General features: G+C 39.2%; 1 protein-coding gene across 1 annotated transcript in view; it reads left to right on the top strand.

Annotated features, from left to right (window-relative positions):
- casz1 (castor zinc finger 1) overlaps positions 1–23141 on the top strand; it is a 207482-nt gene that overhangs the window by 66370 nt on the left and 117971 nt on the right. Inside the window, exon 4 of the mRNA XM_077542746.1 lies at positions 22726–22774. The gene's annotated coding sequence lies outside the window, so the exon portion shown is untranslated. The remainder of the gene's footprint in view (positions 1–22725; positions 22775–23141) is intronic.

Genomic DNA, 23141 nt, shown 5'->3' with positions numbered 1-23141 from the left:
AGATACATTTTGTCAAGGTGCAGTCTACTTTTCATCTAAACCAGTGAGAAAAGCTTCACTTTTTACTTCCTTGTCGGCTGCTACGTTAGGGCTTCCAAATATGGGCATGCTGTTGTGCGGACCTTTCAGACTGAGCAAGTGCAGTGTGATAAGGGCTCTTTTGAACACAGCGATGGAACGGATTACAGTACATTTGGCAAGCGGGTTACCAGCACGCAAATGTGATCTCAGGCGACGACTTGGCCTCCCAGGATTGCTCTCAAAATGTGAGGGGTAAAATGCACAATACAAAAAAATTAATATGAACACAGGATGTTTTAATGTATTTTTTTGTTGAATGTAATCAAACATCAACCAGGAATTTCCTAAAGGGACTGGACTTCGCAAGCACAAGTTGCTCAGTTTGGAAGGGCACATCAAAAAGTAGTCAAATCTGTTGCCAAAATGTATGAAATTTTCGAAAACAACTTTCTTAAAACATAGCACGGGCTAAAAAAAGCCATCTAATGTAGGGGAGTTTATCAAAACATTCAAAAGAGAGCTAGGGAGTGAGGAAATGCAACGGGCAGTTTATGTGCCCATGTGCATGATGTGACTCTTTGAAGTAACACAGTAAAAATGTAGCTCTTAGCCTTTGACTGGTTGACCATCGCTGCCCTGCACAGTCAAGAGAATTTATACATAGTGACATACCACCATTCACACTCACATCCACACCGATGGTCACTGGGCGGGTAGGCGGTCTGAAAGTCTCGTGTAACACGACACTCCACTGCCAGTGAACCAATCTTGTATTTTCTTCCAGTTTCATTTTATGCACAAAATATGTATGACTACGTCTCTCAATACTTTTGTCTATATACAGTAGTTTTATTGTATTTTATATATATATATATATATATAGTCAACCTCACATGGTGAATCTCCAGTGTTCTCAGCTTGTCCATAGATCAACTATTTAGAGCAGGGATGTGCTTGCAATATGGGCTTGGTTTGTTTTCTTCTCCTATTTGCTCCTGTGGGGGATTAATGCTGCCAATCACTTTGACTGGCACCTCTCAAATCACACCCTTGCAGCAAAGTGGCTGATTTTGTCAGGGAGAGAATGGCGTTATCGGTACAACCTTGTTTGGAGACTCGCAAAACCGCTAAAGCCGCAATTCATGGGAGATCTGTTTACAATCTGCTCCGGCCATTGACTGCTAAACAGCCTGCGCAGATCCATCCCGGGCCACTCGCAGCGGGAGCGGAGCAGAGCAATTACATCCTCAAACAGCAATCTAAGGCTTGGACGGCATGCAAACAGACATGAAGTACACACGCAAACACTGACAGATTTTGTCATAAGCAATACATTTGCTCAAGACTGCAAAGTCTTGTTAAGCTTTATGTATAAATATGTCTGGCCTATCTAATGTTGCATGTGCTTTGCAGGGCAGTCATTTTGCTGACATGGAGGGGTCTAATTTTACCTTCCCTGTTTCGGATGCGACAACAGAAAGCCACATCCTGATTCTAGGGTTTCCTTTGTATATATGTTGGTTGAAACACAGAAACGTCCACACAAAATATTCCCACGCTTATGTGAAAATGTTCAAATTTTGCTTATGTGGCTTTTAGTGTTGCAAGGTCTCAGGTGTGAATGAGGGTTGGTGTGTTACATTTTTACATTTTTCAATGCAAATAATAACAATGTACTAATTAGGATTTCATGAAATGGAGCACCCATGTTTTGTTTTTTTGATAACCCTTATTCCGAGCTACACTCGACTGCCCACTTGAATAGTGAAATTTTAGAGTACATCCGTCAAACCATTTTGCGTCCTTACAGGCGGTCCAAGCTGCTGTACATTTTGGACGACCACGATTTGGAATTCAAACAAAGAGTCTTGTGAGTCTTCCAAAGCAAGGTTAAAAGCTATAATAAAGATATCATAAGAAGATTAAAAGCATTAGAGGTGTTGTCAGTGGATCATTGTTATTTTGCCCACCACACTACTAGTCAGCATTTCTTCTTCTTTTTTTTCTGTTCTTAGATTGGACATATGGCCCTCTAATCCAAAGTGGCTGATTGTTATTTTTACAGCCCTGCAAGATTTTCTCATTTGGGGTGACACTAAATCAACATTTCACTCAGTGGTCTACAGAATGACAAAGTGGAGAACATAGCATGAACGCACTTTCCTTTACACCTCAAACATCTTACGGTATGATGCCTATATTTAAGTAATTATTCAGTTTATTCAATGATGTTTACATCTCTCAAGCTTGAAATATAGCATTTTCCAAGTAATTGTCTTTCATTATGAGTTGACGTGTGTTCAATTCCAGTCTGCTATACTACAATTAGGAAAATAATGAACTACATATTCTAAACAATATATCACAGTCAGAGTTTACGGTTCTGAAAGTGGAAGCCCTCTGAAGAATGGAGCGTTTGGCATTAAGCTTGAGGATGATGCAAGATTATATTGCTTCATCCATTAAAGGATTTTAATACTTGAGTTACGTTATTGATTTTATTTTACTGTGATAAATATATCACTGATTGAAAGTTTATCATGTCAAAGACGAATTGCGTTAGTCTAGGTTTCGGAGGAGTTGCAATATTGTGATGACACTGGAAACCCATAAAATGTATGTGACACTCAATGTGGCTGTTACGACTGTGCGTGTCCTTTTAATGGTATTGTTGAAAAAGACAGTAATCGAGAGGAAGCAGCAACTGTACATGTACAGTAAGTGATATATTACGGTGCAACCAAATTGTGAGATGAAACAAACAATTTCTTTTCAGAACACAGAGCGAGTATTTCAGCTTGTTAAACACAAATGGCTAACCTGGAAAGAAATAAAATAAACAGAAGGGAAAAAAAATCATGCGTTCCTTTGGCTGTATTCAAATTGTAGGTGTTTATGAGATTCAGAGTGAATGATGATATGTGACAATTAGTCGCAGCAATTAGTGTTACTGTTAAGAAGCGTTTTTGTTTTCTCTCACCCATACAGAATGTCACAAATAAATCCTCGCTTGCATTTGCATATTAATTGGATCTGAGACGTCAAGCATCTTTCATTAAGCAAAATGATCTGCATATTTGGAGACATAAAATAGTTTATTTCAGTGTGGGGAAAGAAGTCATTGAAAATGACCGCATACGGGACGTAAACTTTGGCTGATCCATTAAACCTTTACCCCCTGGCTGTGGATGGAACACACAAAGCGACAGCAGGCTGATTAACAGTGTGATGTTTCAAACAAAGCCACTCCAAAAGGAAGGCAAATAAAGGAGCATACTGAACCCACTCCATTTCAAATTATATTTGTTCTTATGTATTATCAACATAATGACGTTTTCTATGTAGATGACACACTTTTAAACTTGATAAGTGTTGACAATGCAAGTGAGGTGACTGTTGTGTGTTACATCGATAAGCTTGGAATAGACATTGTGCGCGTGGTGCAACCTTGAAACTACGCAAGCAAACGAACACACAAAGAGAAATTGTCTAGCATTGGAAATTGTCTTATTGAATAAGTCATACTTGCATTTGAATCAGCAGTTTTGTTTAGCTTCTTTTCGGATTAGGCCCTCAAGGAACCCAACCCCACGATTATCAAAATCCCTTGTGTCATCTGCACTTGTCTTTCAAAGTTACCCTGAATAGCTCTAACTCTGCTCTGCTAATTACTACAACAGCCAACCAACCTCCCTTGAAAGCGTTATTTGGACATATTGTCCCATTGTTTCAAGATTGTGTACTCCAAGTGATAAAATGCTGCTCCTTTTGGTCTGCTCTGTTCTTCAAAAGTAAGTCAAATCCCAGGAGAATAAAATGCTGGACAAAGTGGACAAGGAGGGGGACAGCACAGACGTTGTTTGTTTGCTGTGTCTGGTGGCCAATCTAAAGGGAAAAGTGACATTGGTTGGTTCGATACGATTAGGCGCACAGGCTGGTAATGGAAAGGCTGCGTATCGCAGGGTGGACATAGTTAAGGGCCGGACTTGTGAATAATTTGATTAGTTTGCTGGGGAATATATCTGGAGGATTATGTAAATGGCGGTGCCCCCTCGCAGAATTCTTTTGAACTCTTCACAACTCACATCTGCCGGGGTCGACAGCTAGACAGGACGGCCGCCTTCTTGTAGCCTGATTCCGCCTTGTTGGAGGAAGGTGCTTAAAGGTCATTCTTAGTACAAACAGACTTGTCCTGAAAGACCTCTCTATTCCAAAGAGCTTCAATTCATTTTGTGTTGATGCCCATGCAATTATCATTTTCTTTGAGTCAACAATAGCTGAGCGTAGGACAATTAATGTTGTATACTAATTAGCCAGACTGTGTGCGTGTTTGTCACCAGTAACCTCTTGCAAGTATATGTACACACTGGAATCTCTTGGACCTGTTTACAATAAATTTGAGAATATCTCTGCCTCTCCCCCTGTGTCTTGTGCTTATGAGATTTTCCCCAATGCCTTATTTGGTGTATTTCTGGGTGGGGATATGTTTGTGTTGAGAACTATGGCAACCAAAGTCAAGGTGACCAAGAGCATGTTACACACAATAGATTACCAGAATGGAGGCTGGAGACAATGCAGTCAGAACACATCAAAAAAACAACAACAGCCTTTCTCTGCAAACCGGTTGTTGGGATTTTAGAGACCATCCCTGGGCTGGATTTATTGTTCGGGTGAGTCGGACCTGCGCACTCTTCACTGTTTAAATGATAACTTACTGTGTATACACCCGCTGGCCACAACATCTGATACACCTGTGCAACCAAATAAGATTCAATATATGTAATGTGTGAAAAACAAAATCCGCATTTGCAAATGCTGTAATGCTCTGTTATTTATAACACACAGAGAGGTTTTCATTATGTTTTTTTATGTTTATTATTGTGGTTATAGTTTGGTGGTGGTGTAGAACTGCTTTGCATTACTGAGATTTGTAACAAATCTTTGGCTGTCATGTACCCAATAACCAAAATATTAGAAACATAACTGTCTTAAAGGCAGGACAGAATTACAAAATACAAGTCCTACGTTGGATCTGTAGATTTTGTTACTGTACCTAATATTATGGCCAGTGAGAGCACATGGTCTACCAGAAACACTTAAACATATAACATATATTTGAACTTGAAATAAGAAGTAAACACTTCAAGACCATGTTGTAACACCACAGAGAAGGCTGTTTTTAACAACTCTTCCAAAATGGACAAATCACCAAGCAGATAAAATGAGACCTTAAAATTGTAAAAAAGTCAAGCCATTATCTCCGCTCTCAAATGTTATGGGGTGAATGTGCTCAAACCACACCACTGAACTGTTAACTGTCAATCAAATGTCACTACTGTGTATAACAGTGAATACTGTGTGTGCTTGTACTATGGCTCACCTTCAAAAGGAAAAAAGTTACTGTGGCCTTCAATCTTAAAATAACACACTAACAAGCGAACACACTCACTGGTGGGGATATGATGTGACTGCCAATTGGTTGCCCAACTACGTCACTCGGCAGCTCATGTTTTGACTGTATATAGTGAGGGAGGAGAAACTAGTGCCGGACACCCAAGTGTGTCACTAGCCGTCGTTTTGACCATGGCCAAATAGAAATGGGAAAATCCATTTTAACACTATATCCACACAATTCAATGCTGCTTAAGTCTCAAACTTTGCACATTTTCAGCAATTATCTTCAAACATATAATGTACTCTCGCAGGAACTTTCACTTTTATTTGTTGTTTTGCTGTCTCAAAATTTCACATACTGTAATCAGCCTTTTACAAAGCTCTTTTGTTCTTCCAACCTCAGGAAAAAGAGCAAAATTTCAGCAGCTGGTTGAAAATCTGGTACGCTCAGAGAAGCACATGTTCAGTAAACACTTGTGCTTGTGTAAAAACTTGTGCTTGCATGTGTGTCGTGTCTGCAAATGTATGTTGAGGTCTTCAGAGATGACGTGTTTGGGACTTTGCTGTGCGGTGTGGTGCCAACCCAGTAAAAAACACATAATCACTTTGGCAGACCATGTTGTGGGATTTCAGTCTCACTTGACAAAAACGTTGAATAAAACATGCTGATTTTTACAGTCTATAGCCAGTTTTTTTTTAAGTTCCCTGCGCAAGTGTACCCATACTGTGATTTGAAATACAGGCAATGCCTGGTGTGATAATGTGCTCACTGTAGGCTGCCGTTTCCCCTCCAAAGACTGATGTCCTGACACACTGACATGAAAGAAGCCTGACAAAACCTCCCACTTCCCAACTTGGAATATAGTTTATTATTTTTATTCTTGGGAATATCTTCACAATTACTTCACCAACAGGAAGGAGGATACAAGGACATACTGTAATTATGTTCAAAGATACAGTTTTTGACTTGAGCAATCAGTTTTGGAATCCTCTTTTGTGGTTGTCGTGCAATTGGAGGAGTCTGCTTTGCCCCGGCTTGTGACCACTTGTTGAAGGGGTTGGGAGTGATTTAGGGAGGGCAGCTGGATAACAGAGATTGCATTTATGTACTCTGAGAGCGCTTTATTTTTGCAAGCAGCTCTCATCTCACAGTTGCCTCTTTCATGTCTTTGTGGTGGATTTGATGAAATGTGTGAAATGAGGATGACTGAAGAAGCAACAACTGAAAGGGTAAAGGTGTGGAGAAAAAAATTATGTAAAAAGTTGCTAAATGCTCGAGATTTTAACAGTTTGATAGTAGGGGGGTTGCAACATGGACCACTGGAAGTGCTAAAGTGCTAAATGCTTATTTCCTCTTGCTCCCTTAGAAGAAATGGAAACAGAAGACAGTCATTTCTAGATCTGTCCTCAGTGAACAGCTAAACACACATGCATATTTGATTGAACATATTTGACTGTGATTAATTCAATATTCTGATAAAGTAGTGTTTTAATGGGTTCATGGCTTTGGCTCTAATAGAAGCTTTTTCTAACATAGGCTTCCTTATTGTTTCCCTCAGCTCAAGGAAAGCACTCCAGGATTCCGAGTGTGATTGTTCAGTGTTGCTACGTGTGTGTTAATAGATATGGAGGACTTATTACCCAGGAGAGGTCAAGGGTCAAGCATTAAGAAAGCTGCCTGCTTGGTTCACTGTATTAAAGATTTCCCTCTGTTGGCTCATGAAATACTCTTGTATTTTTTTGTAAATAATCAAGGAGTCCTTGAACATACAAATTTGAAATCCAATAAATAAACACAAGAGACTGTGATTTAGACAAAGGATCACAGGAAGTAGTCCACAGTGCCAATATGAAGAGATATTTTCCTTTTCACTCTCGACCACAGAGAGGGTGTTTACAGAGCCCTGCTCAGGAACAGGAATACCCTGATGGTCTCATGCTGTTACCTTTAGTCTTCTTTTCTTGATTTCATAACAGTGTTGTTTGACCTTCTCCACTGGAACAGTTTGTTTTAACCTCATTCCTCAAAAATTCTGGAAGACAATGGGGCTAGGAATAGGAAGTCACATCTCACCCTATCAAAAACAGATTAGAGAGTGCAAAAAACACCAAAATATAGCAGGAAAACAGAACAGTGGCAATGCAAACTCATAAACATAATACTGAAAGTTACAAAACGTTGAAATAAAGGGGTCTAATACTTAGAATAGTAAGTGTGTTAAAGTACCAGTAACTCCCTATTTTAAAGTATTTTAAAAATCTGAATACGTTGAGAGAGCACCAAATAGTTGAGTCACTCTGTTGCTTGAGAATTTTATTACAGGCGAGTTTCGACTCACAGAGTCTCCATCAGAGCTCAAGAAAGCATTTTTGATTTTGTATGTGTTTTACAAATAAAATGGGGCTGGTTAAAGTTAACAAGTATGTCGTACCAACCCAAAAGCTTTGGAAGGATTTGGAGTGTGAATTCACAAATTCAGGTAAATCTTCATCCCAAGAGATCCTGCTGAAAGCAGTGAATATGACACCTATTTGAGCTGGAGGACATATATTTTAAATAAAGCATCTAACTAATATATTTCTTCTCATTTAACTTATTCTGTAACCAAAGGAAAAAATTAAGGTATTAAGGTATAAAAATGGGAGTTGCTTTTCAACCACCCTGTATTCAACCACCCTCTATACAAATAATTCCGTGTGGCTTCAATCATCTCCGCAATAGACATATTATTTTTGTTTGGAAGTAGAAAAGCCCACGATCATGCAATTGCATTTTTTGAATAGGTAAATGCAACATTTTTACTTGAGTTAAACTATTCTTACTTGACTTGTAGACTTTGTGTTAAAAAAAAAGAGATACATTTTGATGTGCTGATTAAAATACTACATACCCTTTCTCAGTAGAAGATTCCACATTTTGTAAATGCAGTGTTGATACCCATGCGCTAGCTATGGTCAAAGTTGCCAGGACTGTGTTTCCCCAAAATTATCAAGATGTGAAAATACTGTAAATAGTAAATGCTATTTATTACGTTGCATCTTTCTTAGATAAATTGAAACTAAACCAACTAAAATGTAACTGAAGATATGCTTAGGGTAAGAATCTTTTTGGGTTTAAGTGTACTGTATGTGCACTCAGTGGTTCGTATTTTACTTCCACTGAGATCCTTTATCTCCCCAAAATAACCTTCTTCTGGTTTGCCTCTTGTCAGAATCTCTAAAGAGGGACAAGAGTGAGTATTATCACACAAACTCAAAATAACCCCAGAAATCAGACAGTACCTTTTTAGGTCATGAGTCCCTGAAGGGAAGTAAGTGAACAAAACTGTATTTACGGGCACAGGACAGCATAACCTAGAATGACTTCTTGGCAGGAGGATTCACTTTACAACTTACAACAGTAAAGATAAAGTTTGCACTCTTTGATGTAGATTTAGTTGCAATATCTCGGGTGAAATAGATTATTATTAACCAAAGTCACCTGTACTGTTTAGGTACTGATAAAATATTTCCAACATAAAATGAGTTTTCATTCACACTGTACTCATGTGATAAGGCTTCCAACAGAGCAGTTGTTCAGTACAATATAGTTAATGACAAAAGATAACAAGTTTAACGGGTGAGTTTTGATGCCTCTCTTCTTTTTTTTTTTGGATCCACTTTACACACAGACAAAAACGTCTGCCTGTTCCACAACATGCCTCACTTGTGTGTTTTGGACTGGATTTCGTCCTTGAAAAGGGCACGAAAACTGACAGTCTGTGGGTGTGTGCATGCCTCTGTTAATGTGACACTTGGATGGAGCTGTATGGCGTCACAAGTGACACAGATTAGGAAAAGTGACACTTTGCCTCGAAATACTCTTCGGGGCAGTTAGATAAGGAATTTAGTGGCTTTATCATAAATGCCACTGTTTCATTTAAAAGGGTAAGGCACTTTGGATGTGGTGCTGGCCTTTCAGTCTGGTGATGAATTTCCAAGAAAGTGGACAAAGTTTTGCAATGTGGGAGCAGAGTATCAGAATACAAATATAGAAGTGACATACAGTAGTAGGTATTAGTCAGGTGCTCCTCTGTACAAGTGGGTGCTTCTTGTTTGGCTTGACAATGGGATGTGACAGCAGGCTGTGCTGTTCTTTTGCTGTAAAGCAGAAATAAGTATTTTGTTAATTTGACACACCACAAATAAGAATGTTGAACCCTTCCTAATTTGATTAAGAAAAAACGTCAAGAGTAAAAGATGAGGCCTGCGCTCTAATGCCGTGGGAGTGTCTGTTTAATGTGCAGAAACTTACAAGCACAATTCTAAATGATCGGAATGGAACTTTTGTTTGGAGCCCTGGTCAAATTGAAGTTTGACTATCATCATAATCATAATTCAAGGTACCACTACAAAAATAACTCTTTCTTACATAATTGTTATATTCCTCAGATCTAGTCATTTTCTTTATTCTTCCATAGCCATTCTTTTCTTCCTCCCTGGACCTCCGTCTTTGGGCAACATCTTTTTGGCAGTGCTCCACACTGTGATTGATGTGGTTTCCAGAAGTCCTAAACTGCAGTCCCCGGCCAGTCTTTTTGTCACTGGTAGACCTTCTGTCTCTTAAGCCCCCATTGACTCCTCTTAACCCCCTCCTGATTTTGTCATGTTGGAGCAGCTGCTTTCCATCACCTTGGCACATTTCTGCACGGATGTCCTTTGATTCTTATTATTTTGCCATAAAGTGGACCTTGCTGTGGGGTAAATATGCAAACAAACATCACATTACTGAATATCCTTCAGGGTCTCTTCCAAGAACTGTGGAAAAACCAAAGAAGGTCACTGGTTCACTGTTGTAAACATTCCTGAACATTAGTGAAGCCAATACAATGATGCACATTCCTTAGCTTATGGACCATAGTAGCCATCCACCCCTCCACCAACCTCAATAATACGTAAAACTGTACCAAAGTGTATCAGGCCAATTGAACCCATTTCTTGCTTTGACCTCTACACATTGTAATTTCAGTGATGGAAGAAGGGGGGAGTAGTGGCTGCAAGATAGTAGTTTCAAGGAGGGCTTTGCAGAGGACAATCAGTGACCCTATATGGGCGCCTTTCCTGCATATACCAGCATGTTAAGGGGGAAACTGATAGGCAGGTGAAATATCTGGCACTTACAGAAAAGAGGCAGCGAGGACAGACAGGGCAGAATGGATATGGATTGAGTCACAAGGCTGACGCGGCCTTCCTAAGGAAATGAATATTCCTTGTAAAGCACACTTGGTGGCACTTAGTTCTAAGGACATAACACAAGAGCAAAGGCAATCTATTCCTCACTTTTAGTTGGCACGCTAACACCATGATAAATATAAGGTTTAGATGTTTTCTTTCTTAAAAAAATAAAATAAAAAATAGCATTCAATATTATGGTATAAACGTTGCACTTTTCCTTCCCCTCCATAGTTTTGTAACCAATACTGAATAATGATCTAATTGCAAAATTAATTAGTATAAATAAACTGATAATTTCCACTATAAACCCATGTGAAATACTATATCATTGGTCCACTGTGTCTGACACAGAGGTGTTCAGAACAACGATCACAGCTTTATTTGGATCCTTTTTTAAATTTTATGTGGCAGTACAGTATCAAAAACAATCAAAATGCTTCCAGTGGCATTTTTTGTTCGTTGTACCCAACATGCATTTATTTTGTTCCTGTAGTGCTTGTTCAGTCACAAAGCTTTCAGAGATGTAGTCTGAGTGAACATTTTTGTATTGGCCTATTGGACAGGTAGGTTTAGGCCTTCCAAACTGCCTGGCAACAAGTGGCCACACAAATGTCATAGGACCAAGAATGAGTGTTCAAGAAATCCAACGACTCAATTTTAAAATACTACTGTAGTTTGTTTGATTGTTGCCCCACCATACAATAATTTGTAGAGTAACAGAGCAAATACTGAATTATGACTCTAACATCTTCTTGATTTAAAACAAACCAAAGTGACTGTCTTAATTGAATTGTGTACGGTAATGTACAACACCGTATGTATCAGCTTTCAGCCCACCAGCAGAGGCAAATTATCATGTGGTGGACTTGCACTTTGTATCAGATGAAGGCGGTGCAGTGGAGGCACAACTAAACATGCCCAGGGGGCTGGAGTGAAACCAGCGTCTCATTTTCAGGGGCAAACAAACACATACAGGGAGCAGATATGGCTGTCACATCTCCCTTAGCTCCCCTGTCACCCCTGAGGGCTGTGGGCAGAGGCGAGCTCGGTGCTGTAGTGATGCCACACCAATGTACATCATGCAAGGACACAGATACTGTACATGACCCGGCATACACAAGTGTAGAGTAGACGCCAATGCATGTTGCTAAACTGTTGAAAGTATAGTATGCACCCCAGCCTTCCGGTTCCTCTTGCGGTCCCCAAAGTGACCTCCCAAGGTTGAAAAGAAACACGTGACGTCGCCTTTCTGGACTCCATTTTTGACTCTCCAAGATTGATCAGTGATTGTGCTGGCGCCAAGCAGCTGTGTAGCTTTACAGCAGCCAGGAGGAGGTTTAGTGGTTTTCAATAGTATTTCAGGATATCCTCGCTGCTGCAGTTTTTGGCAGAGTAACAGCTGTGACCAGCATTAGTGTTCAAGCAGGCGGTTCTTAATGCACCCCACTCCTTTGCCTCATTTGTCACATGGCAAGTTATCCACTTGCTTTCTGCATTGGTTGGATTGGTTCAAAGTAATGTGCGAACAGCCGTTTGCAATATGTTTGAGACCATCTTTGCATTTGAATTTAAGGTCAGTCATGGTTACATGAGTGCTTGTGACATTCAGATGCAAACAGTGTGGAGACACCTTTCTAATTAACAGAAATAAAAATGATTACTCCCTTTTTTCTACCAGTCTCTGGACCAAGGGAAATTAGTTACAAAGCCGTGTTGCTCATAATTTGACAACACTGCCTTGAATTCACTGAGATGTAAAATTAATTCTTGCAGTTGTTTTCAATGGGACCTTCATGTTTGCCTTGCTCATTGTTAGAAATCTGAGAAAAATACAAATGATTGGGCTTGGCTCAGTAACTTCATTGTGCGAGGAAAAGAAAGCCAAACTGGCTGGGGTTCAGTGAGTTTAGGCCTTTTGAGGGTTCATGTGTCAGGATTTATGTATTTAATTACACACACATTCTACTAATGGAAGTGGAGGAAAAAAAGGGAAATGGATAAATAAAAGCCCATCAAGCCAATAAGCTTGTAGTTTCCCTCTTACTGAAAGTTGGCCACTACTGCTGTTTAGCTCCCCTTGAACTGGGCTAATACTTGTCTATTCCGATTAGGATTAGTGTGTGATGCATAGGCTCAGAGACCCAGGGCTGGTAATCTAATAAATCAAGATAAAAAACTCTGAGATTGGTTTACAGAGGTCTGGGATTTACTGTGGCCATCTCCGAGAAAGAGGGATTAACACAGCATTTGGTGCTGTAGCTACACACACCCTTTTCTGTTCCTACAGAGAGGCAGGCCAAGCAGGGAAGGAATAAGACTGACTGGGAGGGGGTGGCGTAGAAAGGCTGGCATAAGCTTTATATTGCCTAACAGACAGCAAATTAGACTCGCGGTGACAAGGTCAGGTTAGTCCTTGTACAGAAGGCTTTGTTCCATAGACAGATTAAAGGTCCTTGACAGTTTCTGCACTTTCAGATCATGTTGAACATATTAGAAGTCAATGCTGAATGAAGTCCTGTTGCCACAAAGATGTGGCATGAATGTAGAGACAGCTACACTGCACTGTCCTTTGCCTATTACTTGTGAAAGGCAGGTTGAGCGGGTAACGCACTCTCTAGCAAGCCATCTACACCTTGCAGTTCTCCAGCCTGATAAGTAAGGGCCGTTTAAAACTAAAGTGGTCTGTGATGGGTGTGGACATTTTCAAAATGGAAACAAATTAGAAATAATTGATCTTACAGTAGACATTTTAAAATCACTTTATCACTTTAAAATCACTCAACTGCTTCTCTGTGGAAATGTAAAATACAAATCCCGTAACATAGGGATGTAAAATTTTGAGTCCTATGTGTCAAGATAAAGAAGTTCGGATGAGCGAGTGTCTGAACATGATTGGATGAACCAATTGGGTGTGTGTGGTATGTACACTAATGACAGCACGGAGCGTGAGTAAGTGATCTTGAGTTTGAAAATGCACAACAATTATAACTTTTTGGCACACGGATGTACACAGTAAATTGACTAAAAATAAATACTGTATCAATGACTTGATCGATTAATCAATATTGACTCGGCACATAAACATCAACTACAAAAAAATAAAGTTGTTTAACCCATAGTTAAAAGTGGAAACATTAAAGTGATGGTCATAGTCAGACAGTGATTATAAGAATAACTGCAGATACATTCCAGGTCTCAAGGATACATATTCACTAACTCGTCCAAATCAGAAATAAAATGGATAATTTGAAGACCCTATGAAGTAAAAATAATGCCTTGTAAATTTGACACATTACAGAATAGAGTGTTGTTAATAACCCTGACAAATTTGAATGGTTAAAAAAGTACAAGATTGTATATTAGATGGGTGAGTTGTTTCTGCACTCAAATGTTGTGGGTGTGACCACTGAATTCGCAGAAACCATTCCCTGCTTTGTTAACTGTCAGTCAAATACCACTACTGTGAATAGCTGTGTACACATGCCTTATGAAAACAGTGAAACTATGTAAAACAATAGTGCACCTTCAAAAATTGAGTATGTGACAGCAGATCACATCACTTTCAAAAATTGAGCCAAAACTTGATTTGAAATATAAAATGTTTAAAACAAAGAGCACCAGCTATAAAATTAAACTCTGGAATAGTGTTTTTAATCTGAAATGACACAAACACTAAAAATACAATATTGATTAAATATGTTAACATTGAAAGGATGGATTGATGAAAAATACGTCTTGTTTTTGACATGATGTTTATATTAAATGCATCTGGTATCACACAGTTGTATAGTACATATTACAGTACATAAGATGAAAAATATATATTTCAAGAACTTGTGCTATCTGGTGCTCTTTTTCTGTGAAACAAGACCAAAACAATGACTTCCTATGCCTTCTGGTGACTGAATTTTCACATCAGGAAAATCCTAGCATCACATCCAGCTTGTGCAGGAGGGCCCTTTGCTTTCCTTCTGAGGGAACTCTTAGTAATATCAGCGGCCAATTAGCAAGCAAACGAGAGCGAAATAGAGAAGCCAATTACTTCTGCGAGTTAGCTAAAGGCCATTTTAAACTGTGTGCCCATGACATAATAATGTTTATGGTAAATATTATAGTTGGAGACAGTGAGTGCATGGCGTGAGAGGCGAGGGAGGAAAAAAATGCATCAATCTCAGATCGAGAATAATTTATTAAGATCTGAGATGTGGCAATTACGTGGAAAGGACCAAAAAGAAAAAAAAAAGAAGAAGCCAACTCTCCAGGAAGCGCATACATGATTGCAATCTTGATTAAATCCCCCTGGATCTAATGAGTTGATTTTCTGCTGTTAATATTGCATTGGCTGATGATGGATTCGTTAAGATAATGGAACGAAGCTAAAATATAAATGACTCCCTGTCAAGGAGCAGATTTTCGTCATTTTCCGTCTGACACCTCTGCCGTGGGGATTTGGTGAGGCCTTTTTGTGTTTAGAACCATAAGTATCTGGAATACTAATTGCTCATGTGCGGCAGCTTCTAATACCTCACCCCCTCTTTGCACCCCAACCCCTCCTATCATCTTGGTAAATATGTCTACTACTCACTCCTCAATGCAGAAACAAAGGGACTGAGTCACCCTTTTCTTTAATGTTGGCTACAGAATTATTTTAGTTCTACTTTTGACATTAAATGAGTTGTTAAGATTCCTTATTTTGCATTACACAAGCAAATCCAATCATCCTGTTCTGACATCATTGTTAGTGTTTGTATTAGTTAGACAGATAATGCAACGCATTAAACTTAATTGTATTCATACTTTAAAGTAAATTTTCTCTCATTGAAGCTATGTCATTTTACATTTTATTGTTAAGTCACTGTGGCCGTTTGCCTCCACGTCACACTTATGTTTACTTGCAGTCAATATTCGGACTGAGGTCAAAATTCCGGCTTCTGAAACATTCGAGATGACCCGTTTACATGCGTGAGCGGACAGTTACTCCCTTATGCATGGTCAGTGTGCTCAATTGGAATACCCGGTTAGAAAGCGTGGAGTTTGGACAACATCATTATGCAAATAGACATCTTATCTGCTTTTAACTTGCTACAGCCAATAAAATACATTATATTTATGTCACCATGCTAAATAAATTAGTCGGTTTCTTCTTGAGTATTTCTGATGGGCAGCATACCAAAAGCATGGACTTGCCGTAGAGACAGAAAATGACGCGAAAACACTGCGGAGAAATCAATGTATTTAAGTGAGGCACATTAAGCAAGTGGGACGGCGCCACACAAAAAAGTAGTTCCTGTATTCCAAATACCAAGATGCCTTGCGAATAGAACACAAACCAATGCACAGTTCAATCACGGTATTCCAAATGCGTTTGTATAACCAATCCGTTCGGGTTGGAAAAGGGGTAAGCCTGGGGTCTTATTCGGGTTTTTAAAAACCTCAATAAGAACATATTCAGATTTTCATATGTGTTTACATGGCCTTTAAAAACTCAAATATTTGGGTTTTAAAAGGGTTGTTGACTGCATGTAAATGTATTCCTCAGTTACTGTCTTGTGGAGACTCACATGATCTCCATAATTGGAAACCGTTGGACTGCACCAAGTTTTTTTTGGGGGGGGGGGGGGGGGGAACTGGTAAAATGGTCTTTGCATAACCCTAACCAACCAACCAAATCATAAACGTCCTTTGTTACATTCAGCAGGCATTGTCTGTATGTTCACACCATTTGAATCTCTGTATGAAACTCTGTATGAAATATAAAGACACAATTGAGATTATCAAATTTGAGCACCGATGATATATTTTAAGCACAGTTTGTGTATAGGAATTGATGTTGCGTGTTAATTTGACATAACCTACCTACATAATCCCAAACTTTAGTCGTCATTCTCTTAATCACCATTGTTGTCAAGTTTCACGCTTGGCCTGACCCCTCATTGGTCACAATGATGATATTTTCCTATTTCTGTGCCCTATTACCAGGGAACCTGTTTGATTGGGCCATCTGCTATGGCCCTTTCTTGTGTGTGTCACTTTTTGTGTCCTTTAACATGGTTTTACTAGAAAGTCTTTTTTAATCAATCAAAAAGCAGGCAGAAAATAGGCTTTGTTATGGTCAGGCTTGGGGTCGTGTGATGCCTGCTGACAGCTCTTCAAAAGGGATAAAAAGGAATATTTTTTGAGGAAAACGGGGGTTTCCATGGCGCCGCCACTTGTTGCACATGGATCACCATTCTTTAGTTCTGCATGAGATTGAGGTTTCAAAAGGCTGGACAACAAAAATTAGGCGAGCTCGGGCCAGCGGGACTGTGGCGATAGCTGCCCCCTAAGCCCCCGGCCCTGTCCTCTCCTGGGGGACCAGAGAATAGAAGCCAGAAGTGACAGCTCAAAAAGGGGCCTACTAGGTGCTGTCAAATATGCATGAGTAAATGGTCAGTTTCCCTTTCTGCTGCACTCCAAATGCTGACCGGCGGATGCATTGTTGTGGATCATATTTCATGTAATTAGAGGGGGTTTCATTAAGAAAGAGTCATCCATTTGAAAATCTATTTAGGAAGCAAACTAGAAACCAGAAAAAAACCCTGTTTAGCCTACAGTGACAGAACAGTGCTGTTTCTCTATTATTTGGTGGGATATACTGTAGCTAAGTCCAAACAAAACTATCATAAGTTAATTCCAGCGAATTTGGCTGAAATAGATTTATTTAAGTTGTATAGGGATGATGTGGACAAGTTGGTGATCACACTAAGCCCACTCTCATATACATCATAAGTAACATGTGATGTAACTTCACGAGAGCTCAGTTATTGGGTTATTACTATGCTTTATGTTGGGGAAAAAAAAGTATTTCTCTATTAAGCCAAAGTAAGCATACCAAACAAGCGGAAGTACAATTTTTAGAACGTGGCTAGAAGAAGGGGTGCACATAAGCGGTGTGCCGGTGCGCTGAGCACTGCAAATTGAATATTGTGCTCCAGTTAAGTCTGTCATCATGCTTTTGTGCATTAGAATAATGCAGCACAGTTAGGCAATTTGACTGTGAGGTCAAGTCAGCTGCTACAACAATTGCTTCTGTGGGCTACCTTCAAAATAAAAGCTAAATAAAGGCAATGATATAAAAGTAAAGTCTTAAATGTTGCACTTTTATTTTGAAGTTGATCCTCGTGGCGCGTTGCATATCTTAAGAATAACTAACCGCTGAGGCGTCTGGCTTGACTAGGCTGGCTCCGGCGCTAACAACTAGGTTTGCTGTGAGTCTGTGGCCAAACGTGGTAGGCAAGCCGGTTATCTCCGTGCTGCTGTGCTGTAGTTCCGATGGTCCGTCAAAATATGGCCTTGCGTGCTGCCCTAGAGAAGTTAACTAGCTGATCACAGAGTCCCATATTGCAAGTCAAAGGTGGGCAATTTTTCGCATCGGCCACGCAACTCAATTGTGTTATATATGAATTTATAAAACTGGAATTCATATTGTTTTATTAAGCTGCCATTGTTTAGCCCTGGTATAACATGTTGTTGTAACTAGGGAATAAAAAGAAAGTATAGTTTATTATTAAAATGACATATCTACACATATTAACGATAAACCTTGCCCAGATGTACCATAAGTCTAAATTCATCCATGGGTGGGGGGAAAAAAATGAGCATTTGAACATCAACCTCTGGTGCCTATTTGAAGACCACATCAACATTTTTATGTGACTATCCGCCCCAAAAAACTTGACCTTGAATTGCTTCCAAAATAAACGTGTGCACACATGAATGGTGAATTCAAAGCACAAGGCCTGTTTGCTGTTGTCTTACATTTATGTAAAATAAAATTAGTTAAATGTCACAAGGTGTTGCAACTCCTTTCAGTTACCTGAGAATAATTACCTTTGTACTCCACCTTGAATTCCTATACAATTACATATTCGTGTCTCTTTGAGAAATGACATTGGGAGGGCAAGGTTTTTTTTTTGCATGTCAGGATTCCTTAAAGCAATTTGCAAACATTTCCATAGCATCATCACCGCCACCTTCATTAACAAACAAGGTTACCAACATGCTGTCAACACTCGTGCAATCAGCAGATTGTGTTTCAGTGTCAGTCTTCAGTCAGTCAGTCAGTCAGTCTTCAGTATATTTACACTTGAAATGGAGCATTAAAAGTAATCAAGGTTACAAAATGATTGTTCTATATTTAAGAACGTGCAAGTGTAAAGAAGTCCTTGTATATTCATCTTATGATTTTATTTAAGTGTGAACTGTTTCCAACTACGGATATATTTGAAGTGTGACTACATACCACAAGGACTTCTATGTGCATTTTATTATTATTATTACTATTTTGTTCTTCAAGGTTCCCAACAATGTTCTGTCAGTCTGTTTAAAAGGTTAATGCAGCTGGGATATGTTCCTTGATAGGATTTTATCATTCTAGGCATGCTCTGTTTCCTGATGAATATATTAAAATTATTACTGTGCAAACAGAGTTTCTAATTACTGACCTGCTTGCCATTGTACTCTGCGTTCTGTATGCCCCCCAACACCCCCTCCTCTCCATGCCTTGTTTATTTATCTGCACCAGTGAATACAGAATAGTCAATGCAATGTCATTTCCATCCACATGAAAATGATTTTGAAAATGCCAATCTTGCCTATTATACATTGTAATTACTTGTCCGCTTTTTGATGTTATCATATATTCAGTCCTTGCTGAGGCTAAACATCTTGTCAGCTGATGAAATAGCATTTGGAACAAAAATACCCCATTTGGCAAAAGAAAGTGTTTTTCCGTCTGTACAAAGCCAGACGTGTCGTGAAGAATTCATCCATTGTGAGAGAAATTGAGATTCACAGCAAAGTGTAATGTTAGATGACAGCGTACTCATTGGATGAAATGGGTTATAAGAATAAGCTCTGTAAGTAATAACAATCCTTGAGATTGTTATGGAATGTGTTTTTCAGCGTAATGTACATTCACCCTACATACGGCACCACCTTAATGCATTCTTACGTTATGATTAAACAGAGTTTACAGTCACCTCAGCAGGTTTTTCAACTTACTGTGCCAAAAATGTTCATTTTGATCAGCCTTGCCTTGCCATCACTATGCGACGGTTCCTCACGAATAGTTGAAGACTTTGTAGGAGTTGGGTTGGGAAAGTGTCGTGAGTGTTTGCACCATGCAAAAGGGCAACCTTGTTGTTTACTTGTCTGCCTGCAATGTTGCACAGGGGGTTGATCAGGGGAGTTGATAGGAGCTGCAATTTAAAAAGAGGACACTTCAGCTCAGAACAAAAACAATTAAAGGAAAATGAAAGACGTCCCCCAAGGGTTAAAAATAGAAAATTATCAACGTGCATCCATGAATCCACTACGTCCCACACCACCAAGCCCCCCTCCGTTCACCCCATCTCTCCCCTCCCAGAAACTTACTGGGCCTGCATTGTTATGTATGATCAGATCTGCCAGTTCTTCCTCTAAGCTCCTTGTCACATTTTGACTTAATGAAGTGCAACTTAGAAGGGAATTGGGTTCATCATGCTAGTCGCACGATGCTCCCTTGTTGTAGCAAACAGGAGCGGCATGGGACCGAAGCGCTACAGCGCGAGTCGTTATCATTCCGGTCAGTCTGTTTAACACAAAATTAAACAAAGAACTAATTAGTGCCTCATGAATTAATAACTGCACTGTTGCTGAAAAGAAGTTAGGTTGCTGAGGGGAGATATAAAATAAGTAGGAAGATCAGGTTAGAATTATTATTACTTTTTCGGGGATGCATGAGCTCTCAAGGTTAGGAAACTTTTGAGAGGATTTAAAAGTGACTCAACCAGCACGGATGAAGTCAGTGTTTGTCCTCATGTTACATTTCGTCAGGGTTAATGGGTGTCATAAATGACGAATGCACTTGTACTTTTCTGCAAATATGAGAGACAAGCACATATTTAAATAAATTAAACATTACTTACATTCTATGGCTGAAACTGAGCTGAGCTGAAACTGACTGAGGAAACAACCTAAAAAAAGTTAGTTATTGAAGATAAAGCTGCTGAGGTTAGGAATGACATTGGAGCAACAATATGTACTTACTTATGTGACCTTCAAACTACATCCAAAAATGGTCATCTACAATGAATACGGTGCATTATTTCACAAACTTTCCCATCAAAATAAAACATACACTTTGTTGACGTTCTCTGCGTGGGTTAATCAATTGTGACAGAAAGTTAATGATTTTTTTTCTTCATTTGTATAAGTTTTTGTTTTGCAAGCTTGCCGACCTTAAAAAGGAGGGGAAAAAAAGATACATTTTAGCCATCTGTAGCCTTGGAATGCTAATCTTAAGAAAACATTTTACCACAAAGAAACAAACTTTTCTTGATTGTGTTTGCTCCACTACATCACCTGCAAGGGGGATTCTTGCTGTTTATAAACATATTTTGCACGCGCCAATCTCCTGCATTGACCCCAGCAAGTCGCTTTCTTTTTCTGGAAAACTCCACGTGTGCGCACAGATAGACTGCACGTTCTGACCCGCATTTTTTCGCTGGGCTGATTTTGACTCTTTTCCCACATAAGAACAACATGGAAATGTTTTTGGGGTGTTTTCTCATGTTTTTAGTTGTTATAGTGGACGCCAGGATAATATGGCTGTAATGTGTTATAAACTTATATGCTTATATGTAACATTTTTAACATGAACATCATGCAAATCAACTTGTGATTGTGATTGATTATGTAAGATCCAATCATGAACCAGAAGTGTTGACATCATCCAAATTATGCGTTTTATTGGTTTAGACATGCATATGTGATGTCCACTGGGTCTATCTATGGGTCTGAAGGGGTTAAAAGACTGCACGAAAATAGGGCCTAGTGTGTGTCCATATTAAATCATAGAAACATTCAATACCTTTCAAATCCTGCAAACAAAACATGCAAGTAAGACTACAATATCACATCAAAAACACACATCTGCCTGACCAGCACGGTCTGTTTTACAACCGCAAACAATTTTACTGCTTGGGAAATAATGTGCGGTAGACCCTGGGTTCACAAACGATCCTGGCTACAAACTAAATTTTAGAACAAATATATGCTTAAGTCCACAATGAGTTTGAATGCTCAGTTGCACTTTTTCTCACAGAACATAAATGTCATCAACTCCATGTGTCATGTACTTCAGGTGTCTTTGTTTTTGCTTTAAATAGAAAGAAACTGAAAGCTGAGTTATATTGCTGTTAGGAAGCCTAATACTGTTGAAAAAAAAGAAAAAGAAAACAATAGCTAAACATGAAAATGTTTTTTTTTTTTTTTCTAATCTCACCACAGTTCAGTTTGGTCAAATATACCATATGTTGAAGGAGCTGCGATACGGGCTGGTCACATTGCAGGTCATATGGCGGAAAGCTCCCACTTGGAGTGGTCTGCTAATACACACATTATGACGCATAGGATTTGTGCTATTCTTAAGAATAAAGAGGCAAAAAAGGGTTTATATATATTTCATCCTGTCCGTAGTGACTTTTTTAGTTGACCGTCAATTTTTGGATTAAGGTTGTATAACGGCAGACCTAAAAATTCACTATTGGTGTTTGGAAAAACATTTGGCCAAATGTTGATTAGGCATCCTTGTTTTCATCACATGTACTGTAAATGGGCTACGCCCCCGGATCGGTCGCCAGGCATGAAGTTCGCGGACCACATTTTGAGAAAGACTTTTATAGGAATGTACCATCACTGACATTACTGTGTTGAATGCAATGCATGTTAACAGTTACTGTATACTTAAGTAAAAATAATAATTCATATCCTGGTCTAAGTTTGATTTGAAGTGAATTTGTATGTGTTGAATGTGTGTCTTCTGACCCAATTGTTTCCTGACGCTACGTTGTGTTCTCACAAGTGTTCCTGGCACAAATTAGTATTTTACTCCTACCGTGACATATGTGTACTTTCATACTGTTTATAAAAGTCATGTGAGCGACAAGTCATGAGGAGTACAGATTGTTGTCGTTGGGTGCATATAGACAACATGACCTGTTTTCATTTATACAGTATATGTTGCAATAATGTGCATCTATGTTTTTTATGCTTCTCCTTCACTCTTCGTTCCAGATGAAGTGAGCTTCCTGAACGGAGTGACTCCCCAGGAAGAGAAAACGAGGTAAGACAAATCCCCAACATGACTGATGACTGTCCCCACCATCTCCCCTGTTCATATCTACAACAATATCAGGCATCTTCATTAATCCCCATGGATCAATGTGTCTGGGGGTTGTAAAAATTGACAAATGACTTATTAGAATCCCACCGTTTTATTTTCCAACTGATTAACTCACAGCAATGTCGTACACTACGCTGGCACACTGATGTATCTGTTTTCCAAAGAGGGCCCCTCTCGCTCACTCCCTTTCTTGTCATGTGATGAGGTATGTAACACTGTGTAAAATACATGCCAGACAGTGTATTGGCTCCCTGCTACAAGAACAATATGCCGCTTTTGACATACAACAACTGCGCTTTCATGAGTT

Source organism: Vanacampus margaritifer, chromosome 1, assembly GCF_051991255.1.
Source record: "Vanacampus margaritifer isolate UIUO_Vmar chromosome 1, RoL_Vmar_1.0, whole genome shotgun sequence".
Taxonomy (NCBI): domain Eukaryota; kingdom Metazoa; phylum Chordata; class Actinopteri; order Syngnathiformes; family Syngnathidae; genus Vanacampus; species Vanacampus margaritifer.
This window is presented reverse-complemented; position numbering and strand designations above follow the sequence as displayed.